Raw genomic sequence first — 8,421 nt, 5'->3', positions numbered from 1 at the left:
TTGTAAAGATCTAACTCTTATGAGGATTACCCGTATCTAGACGACAACAGTTAATAATAAAGTATATTCTGTCTATCCAATAAGAGTTATAATTCTGAATATATAATAGATTTTACCTTTTACTTGTTTATTTTATTTGAAACTAGATGTCCCGCGCGGCTTCGCCCGCGTAAATTAGGACTTTCACAGAAACCGTACATTTTCGAATAAAAATAGCTATAAATACTGCTTTCACGTGGTCTACTCTACATAAGTGCCAAATATTGCTCCAGTAGTTCGTGAGATAAACCCTTTCTAATATTTTCCCCGTTTTTACCACATTTTCCTGAGTTTCTTCGGTCGTATTAGTCTTAGCGTGATAATATAATATAACTAGCTGTTGCCCGCAACTTCGTCCGCGTGAATGTATGTTATTAAAATCGAGATGTACAAAATTGAACAACCATCTACGACTATTTTATTTAGATCTACATTACACACGAAATTTTTAATGCACCACGAAAATAAACTATAATTATAAAAATTGTAACTGTACTAAGTATAGCTAAATTAATATTGGAATTTGTTGTATTAGACTGTTGCCAATAATAATTATGACAAAAACGCTTGAAGGTACGGATTAATTTCCTGCTGTCCACAATCACCGTAGTATGCGACATCAGATTTACACTGTAGGTTGTTTAGCATTGTATAGTTCTTTCGTCTTGGCAGAAAAAACTCTCCCAGAGAACATGATTCAAACATACTGCCTTCGGTCGTACATATTCTACCATTTCTACCTATGTGCTCGACCGATGCTAGTAACTTAGATCCGTAAAGTTTGACTTTAAAATTTCCATGGCTGGTAACGAATTGAGATACTCAGTGGTCAATATCCATCCAGTGTTTGGATAAGCGTTTACGAATATTAGGAAAAGTTTTAAAATTCGACCTTTGCTAGAATTGGTAATCACTTTGGTTGTCGTTGTAGATTCCGAGGAGTTTCTTCAATTCCATTACTTATCAAGTCACCGTTTTTAGGGTTTTGTACCCAAAGGGTAAAAACGGGACCCTATTACTATAAGACTACGTTGTCTGTCCTTCTGTCTCCAGGCTGTATCTCAAGAACCGTTATAGCTAGAGTTCTGAAATTTTTACAGATTGTGTATATCTGTTGCCGCTATACCTAATAACAAATACTGTAAACAAAATAAAATCAATATTTAAGGGGGGCTCCCATACAAAAACCACAACTTTTGGCCTATTTTTTCTCTATAACGGTACGGAACCCTTCGTGCGTGAGTCCGACTCGCACTTGGCCGATTTTATTGTAAAAATGGTATCAAATTCGGGCAATCTATACAACAAAAAAAGAATTTTGAAAATCTGACCACAAAGAGCAAAGTAAACATTAACTTCTCCTTTTTTGAAAGTCGGTTAAAAAAAGTATCTAAGATGTTGACCAGAGATGTAAGGTATCATCATGCCAAATTTCATTGAAATCGGTCCAGCGGATTTAGAGATTAGCCTGTACAAACAGACAAACAGACAGAGAAACAAAAATTTCAAAAACAGTTAAAATGTATTCTACTACTCTTCTAATATGCCCCTGACTCGTTTTTTCAAGTTTATTTTCAATGTACAAAAATTTTACCTCTACGATTTTATTATAAGTATAGAATAGATATAGATAATTTTATACTATACATATATTTAAGATAGCTGTTGCCTCAACTTCGTCCGCGTGAATGTATGTTACTAAAATCGAGATTTAGAAAATTGAACACCCATCTACGACTATTTTGTTTGGATTTTGATTACACACGAAATTTTTAATTTACATCAAAGACCCAGGAACCTCAGATACTTATCGTTTTGAAAAATCCTTTCTTCGAAGACCGCTTGGCGTGGATGGGGGCCACAGGACAGGGGAAAGGAGCATGTGACGGAGGTAGAGGATAGACTTCAGAAGACGGGATTTAATGTAGGCATCTATCCCTCTTTAACCTACCTCTTATTCTCAGATTCATAATCTACAATTGAACAGCAATTTCGTGGAGTTTCCTCAATTTTATTACTTATCAATTCAATTACTTATCAAGTCACCGTTTTTAGGGTTCCGTACCCAAAGGGTAAAAACGGCCGGGACCCTATTACTAAAACTTCGTTGTCTGTCCGTCTGTCTGTGTCTAGGCTGAATCTCAAGAAAATTTATAGCTAGAGTTCTGAAATTTTTACAAATTGTGTATATCTATTGCCGATATAACAACACATACTGAAAACAAAATAAAATCAATATTTAAGGGGCTCCCATACAACAAACATGATTTTTTTGGCCTTTTTGCTCGATATCAATAATGACAACAGGCAGGCAGTTGAAATTTTCACAAAATCCTTAATTATATGTGTACTGAATGTATGTTATTAAAATTTCCTGCTGTCCACGATCACCGTCTCTCGTCTTGGCAGAAAAAACTCTCCCAGAGAACATGATTCAAACATACTGCCTTCGGTCGTACATATTCTACCATTTCTACCTATGTGCTCGACCGATGCTAGTAACTTAGATCCGTAAAGTTTGACTTTAAAATTTCCATGGCTGGTAACGAATTGAGATACGCAGTGGTCAATATCCATCCAGTGTTTGGATAAGCGTTTACGAATATTAGGAAAAGTTTTAAAATTCGACCTTTGCTAGAATTGGTAATCACTTTGGTTGTCGTTGTAGATTCCGAGGAGTTTCTTCAATTCCATTACTTATCAAGTCACCGTTTTTAGGGTTTTGTACCCAAAGGGTAAAAACGGGACCCTATTACTATTTAAAGACTTCGTTGTCTGTCCTTCTGTCTATCTCCAGGCTGTATCTTAAGAACCGTTATAGCTAGAGTTCTGAAATTTTTACAGATTGTGTATATCTGTTGCCGCTATAATAACAAATACTGAAAACAAAATAAAATCAATATTTAAGGGGGGCTCCCATACAACAAACATAATTATTTTTGGCCTTTTTTGCTCGATACCAATAATTACAACAGGCAGGCAGTTGAAATTTTCATAGAATCGTTTAATATATGTGTTATTTAATAATTAATAATAAAATTGGAATATAATTAAAATTTAAGGGGGGCTCCCATACAAAAACACAACTTTTGGCCTATTTTTTCTCTATAATGGTACGGAACCCTTCGTGCGTGAGTCCGACTCGCACTTGGCCGATTTTATTGTAAAAATGGTATCAAATTCGGGCAATCTATACAACAAAAAAAGAATTTTGAAAATCTGACCACAAACAGCAAAGTAAACATTAACTCCTCCTTTTTTTAAAGTCGGTTAAAAAAAAGTATCTAAGATGTTGACCAGGGATGTAAGGTATCATCATGCTAAATTTCATTTAAATCAGTCCAGCGGATTCAGAGATTAGCCTGTACAAACAGACAAACAGACAGAGAAACAAAAATTTCAAAAACAGTTAAAATGTATTCTACTACTCTTCTAACATGCCCCTGACTCGTTTTTTCAAGTTTATTTTCAATGTACAAAAATTTTACCTCTACGATTTTATTATAAGTATAGATATAGATATAGCCTTACTCGATAAATGAGATATCTAACACTGAAATAAGTTTTTAAATTGGACCTGTAGTTCCTGAGATTAGCACATTCAAGCCAACATACTCTTCAGGTTTATAATATTAAGTATAGATTTTTTTAAATTATCGCTTGACAAACTCGAGCCTCGATCTAAAAGACTATGAAAAGGCTCATATGGGACGCAATGGGACGATGCATGGTATAATATTATGGTAGTAATGATGATGATGATGAATGTAATTTGCATAATAGCATATGCTTTCCGTTCTTAAAACAACGCCGAAACTCCCAAACTTGTATCTATAAAGAATCAGGAGTTCTCTCAGCACCTTCCGAACCACGGTATACCAGGTATACCTCGGTGCAAAATCTTACTTGTTTGTAGCATATGCTTAGAATACTTCTCACGAAACCGAAGTCACCACATGTTTCCCCATAAATTTTGAGGAGTTCCCTCGATTACTTATGGATCCTTCATCAGATCACCACTTTTGTGAATATAATACCAAATTGGGATGATACCCTATATACCAAAAGAAAAATTTTGAAAATTGGTTAACAAACGGCGGACTAATCGTTGAACATAAGAAAACAAACATAACACCTCCCCCATTTTGAAAGTCGGTTAAAATTGTAGCCTATGCGTTATTCTGATGTATAGCTATATTATTGTAAAGTTTCATTAAAATCCGTTCAGTAGTTTTTGCGTGAAAGAGTAACAAACATCCATACATCCACACATCTATACATCCATACATCCAAACAAACTTTCGCCTTTATAATAAGTAGGATAGAAAAGTCATGGGAAAGGGTATTTATATTCGGCCTTCAGGAGTCCTGTTACACTTGGATCATGTTGACGTCCCTACTAAGTTTAATATCTAGTACTTTTATCAATAAAAATTAAAAATTAAGAACGAATTTTTGCCATTTGTTTGCAATACAATATTTTTACAACTAAAAATTATTATTTTTTTATTCTTTATAAACACCTAGCTTATGAAAAATCTGATTTGCCCCTGGCCAAGAACCTGGGTGATTTGCCCCCCCCTGGCACCAGAACCTGGGTAATTTGCCCCCCCCCTGGCCCAGAACCTGGGTACGCCCATGCTGTTACATATTATAACATAGAAAGTATTATGTATGTATTCATTACATTATTTTGTTTATAGCCCTATTAGGCTGTTTTGGCACCTGGACACAGCCAGAGCCCAGAACGAATGGCTCCATGGGCCACAATTTCTTGAAGGGCTATACTAGTATGTTTTCATGGCCTTTATTAATTATTGTGTATAAAAAGTGGTAACCTAAGGGGTAAAAAATAATATAATATGTAAAATATAAACTTTATTGTAATAAATAAAAGTAAGTAATTACATTTCTGTAAAATTTTGATCACATTTTGAATCACTATCCGTATTTACGACCATATTATTGGCAAAACATTAAAAAATTAACAATTATACTACCCCCTAACTAATAAAATATACAAGATAAACAACAAATAATATATACAAGATCTGTTTCGCTTTGTCTAGCATATTTGAAAATTAGTATGACAGACCGAGACAGAAGATTTTGAATACACCAGCCATAGGGATATAATGCAATGGCTATGTCACATCAGTTCTTCACCCTCTCACTGTAAAAATACAGTCGTCTTTGTCTATCTAGTGACGTTTTTAATGTATCAGAGAAACATTTCGCCGTGTAAATAATAATAAATACTAATATTTTTTATATGAAAGAAGCCTGCTGCTAAAAAAACGAGAATCTCATAAAACGCTAAATTTTGCTAAGGCTTGATTGATATGCGTCCGCCCGAACGCGCGGTCTTGTGGCTACACCGCGACATTACAAGCGTGTGTACTTATATAACGATTTATTTGAATAGCGGCGCGGTCGCGCAGTTATTAGGCGGGAGCAGCCTCGGGCGAGGCCCGTTGATCGATCGAAATGAATCGATCAGGGTCGACAACTTATAAGTACGTACGCCGCAAATTTTGCGCCGCTTTGGGATGCCAGCATGGTCATCATAGAAACGGTTTATTTCTACGGAAGAATAGACAAAGTGATAGTTTAAGGAAATCCGCCATTTTGTCGATAAAATCTGTCAATATGTCAATTATTTCCCATGTCTACTGTTGTTATGCTAACCCTGCTGGGATCCCAATTACACTAACAGAGGGATGAGGGAAGATTCTTGGAGAGAAATCAGCCGCAAAATGAATATTCCCGTTAAGGATCTACTCAACTGAGCCAAAATGGCTCGGGCTGTACGAGCGAGGCTGCCTCTCTGTTTACAATTATCCGCCTCGCCTGTGTCGCGCGCGGCGGGCCTCGCCCGAGGCTGTTCGCTTGATGTGGAGTGTGAACCCGCCTAATTACATACATTTGCTTGTAATCTCGCGTCGTAGCCGCCAAACCGCGCGTTATGGTGGATGCATGTAAATCCAGCCTAACACAATTTCAAATTATCACAATGTTAATATTAATAAAAATAAAATATTTTCACCACTCTTATGCTAAGCCATGTTGCGCGACCACGACCAAAAACCACGAAATACACATATTTATTTATTTATTAAAGTTAATTACAACGGGTCACCCCAATTACAATAATTAACTACAATCTTGAATAAAATTAAAACTTAAAATTAATTATGACATTGTTACAATACATACACAAATTAAATTAAATAGTAATAGAAGAAACCCTTTCGTACTTACATTCACAAAATCTTACACATGCTCTCTTCACATCCAACCACTTATCAACAAACACATCACATTCAGGATTGGCCGACAGAAGGGCGTTGAGCAAGTTTAGTGCTCGGTACAGCGGGGACTCAGCTCTCGCGACAGTCCGACATGTCGGCAGTGCGAATAATTTTGGCCGACGGCTAGGACGGTGCTTTAGATAGTTGTCAGGCACAAACAAGCGGCACATTAAGGCATGGAATTCAGGGCAATCGATAATATTGCGAAGGATTTTTAAGGCAACCAATATTAGGTCAACGCCTCGTCGGACCTCTAGAGATTGGTAACCTAAGGTACCCTAGAGATAGTCAGTTGGGTACATGTAAGGGTAGTATCCGTACACTTTCTTAAATAAAAATCTGAGAAACGCCTTTTGGTTTTTTTCCAGCATCAGAATTGATGTAGCTGTGTAGGGAGCCCAGACACACGCATCTGTTTCTAGCTTGCTGCGTACTAGTGCGTTGTATAGCAATTTTATAACGGCGGGATTTTTAAAGTCCTTAACGTTGCGGAGTACAAAACCTAGACGTTTGAAACTGGCTTGAGCCGTCGCATATATGTGGTCCCTAATCGTAAGAGTTTTGTCAAAGTACACCCCTAAGTCCTTGATACTATGGACACGGGAAATAATATGACCATCCATAGAATAATTAAAGATGATCGGGTGTAGCTTCCGCCTACACTTAATATGAATTACGCTACACTTAATATGAATTATTAAACAAAAGGTTGTTGGAAATACTCCAGTGTTGTACAGCATCCAAGTCCTTTTGTAGAAGAAGACAGTCATAAAGAGATTTTATGATCATAATAATCTTGAGGTCGTTGGCATACAGTAAACACTTAGCAAAGAATGGTTGTAAGATCGTTAATAAATATAAGAAATAAGAGAGGGCCCAACACTGACCCTTGGCTAACACCAGAGCGTGTATGATAAGGGGCACTCTCAAAACATCCATACCTCACAAATTGCTTCCGATTAGGAAGATAATCTGCGAAAAAACGAACAAGACCAGTAGAGAACCCAAGAGCGCTCAACTTTTTGAGGAGGACATCATTATCGACTCTATCAAAGGCTTTGCAGAAATCAAAGTATTGAACGTCCACTTGATAGCCTGCGTCAAGAGCCTTAGAAATTATGTCGACGTGAGCTAGAAGATTCGTACTGACAGAGCGACCAGGGCGGAAACCATGCTGGTTGTCAGAAAGAATTCCACGGATCTGTTTCATTAATATATTATGAAGTGCCAGCTCAAAAACTTTGGCAACAGAAGGCAATACAGCTATAGATCTGTGGTTTTCTACAGACAGTCGATCGCTCGTTTTGGGAATAGGTATGACCCTCGATAATTTCCATTGTTTAGGATATATTCCGGCTTTGAGTGATGTGTTGAACAGGTGACATAACGGAACGGTAAATATGTCTTTGCACGCTTTTAGGACATATGGGGGTACACTATCAGTGCCTATCGAGCTGTGTGCTTTTAGCTTGTCAATAGCCTTTTCTGCGTCACCAGGGATTAAAGACGGAAGAATTATATTAGTTCCCACTGCATTTACAGATTCTAAATTGGGATCTAGTTTAGGTATATTAGGGAGAAAAACGCTAGAGAAGTATCGAGCAAAATATGCTTCTGCACTTTTAGTTTCAGAATAGAAAGAACCGTTAAATGATACCGTTGGTTTAAACCCACCCTTAGATTTTAAATTGGAAATGTGCTGCCAAAATTGCTTTGGATATTTGAACAACCCGCTTTCGACGGCAGAGCAATGGGAGCTATACTCGGCCTTTACTTTCATTTTCAGTTCCGAACATAGACAGCAGATTATCATAAGCTTGAAATAAATAATGCTGAAGACAAGTCAGTGTAACATCTGTGGCGAAATAATACCTTGTCATACTAATTTCCTACAATGTTTTACATTTGACAAGCATCCCACAAAAGGCTGTGTTTGGAGTGTACTGTGTATGATTATCACTAGAGACCGGATTATATGCAACATAGAAAGCTTGTTATATGCATGCAAATATGCATGAAAAATGCTTGAAATATGCATGAAAATTATCAGAATATGCAAAATTAAATGAAA

This window comes from Aricia agestis, chromosome 12 (genome assembly GCF_905147365.1).
Source record: "Aricia agestis chromosome 12, ilAriAges1.1, whole genome shotgun sequence".
Lineage (NCBI taxonomy): Eukaryota > Metazoa > Arthropoda > Insecta > Lepidoptera > Lycaenidae > Aricia > Aricia agestis.
This window is presented reverse-complemented; position numbering follows the sequence as displayed.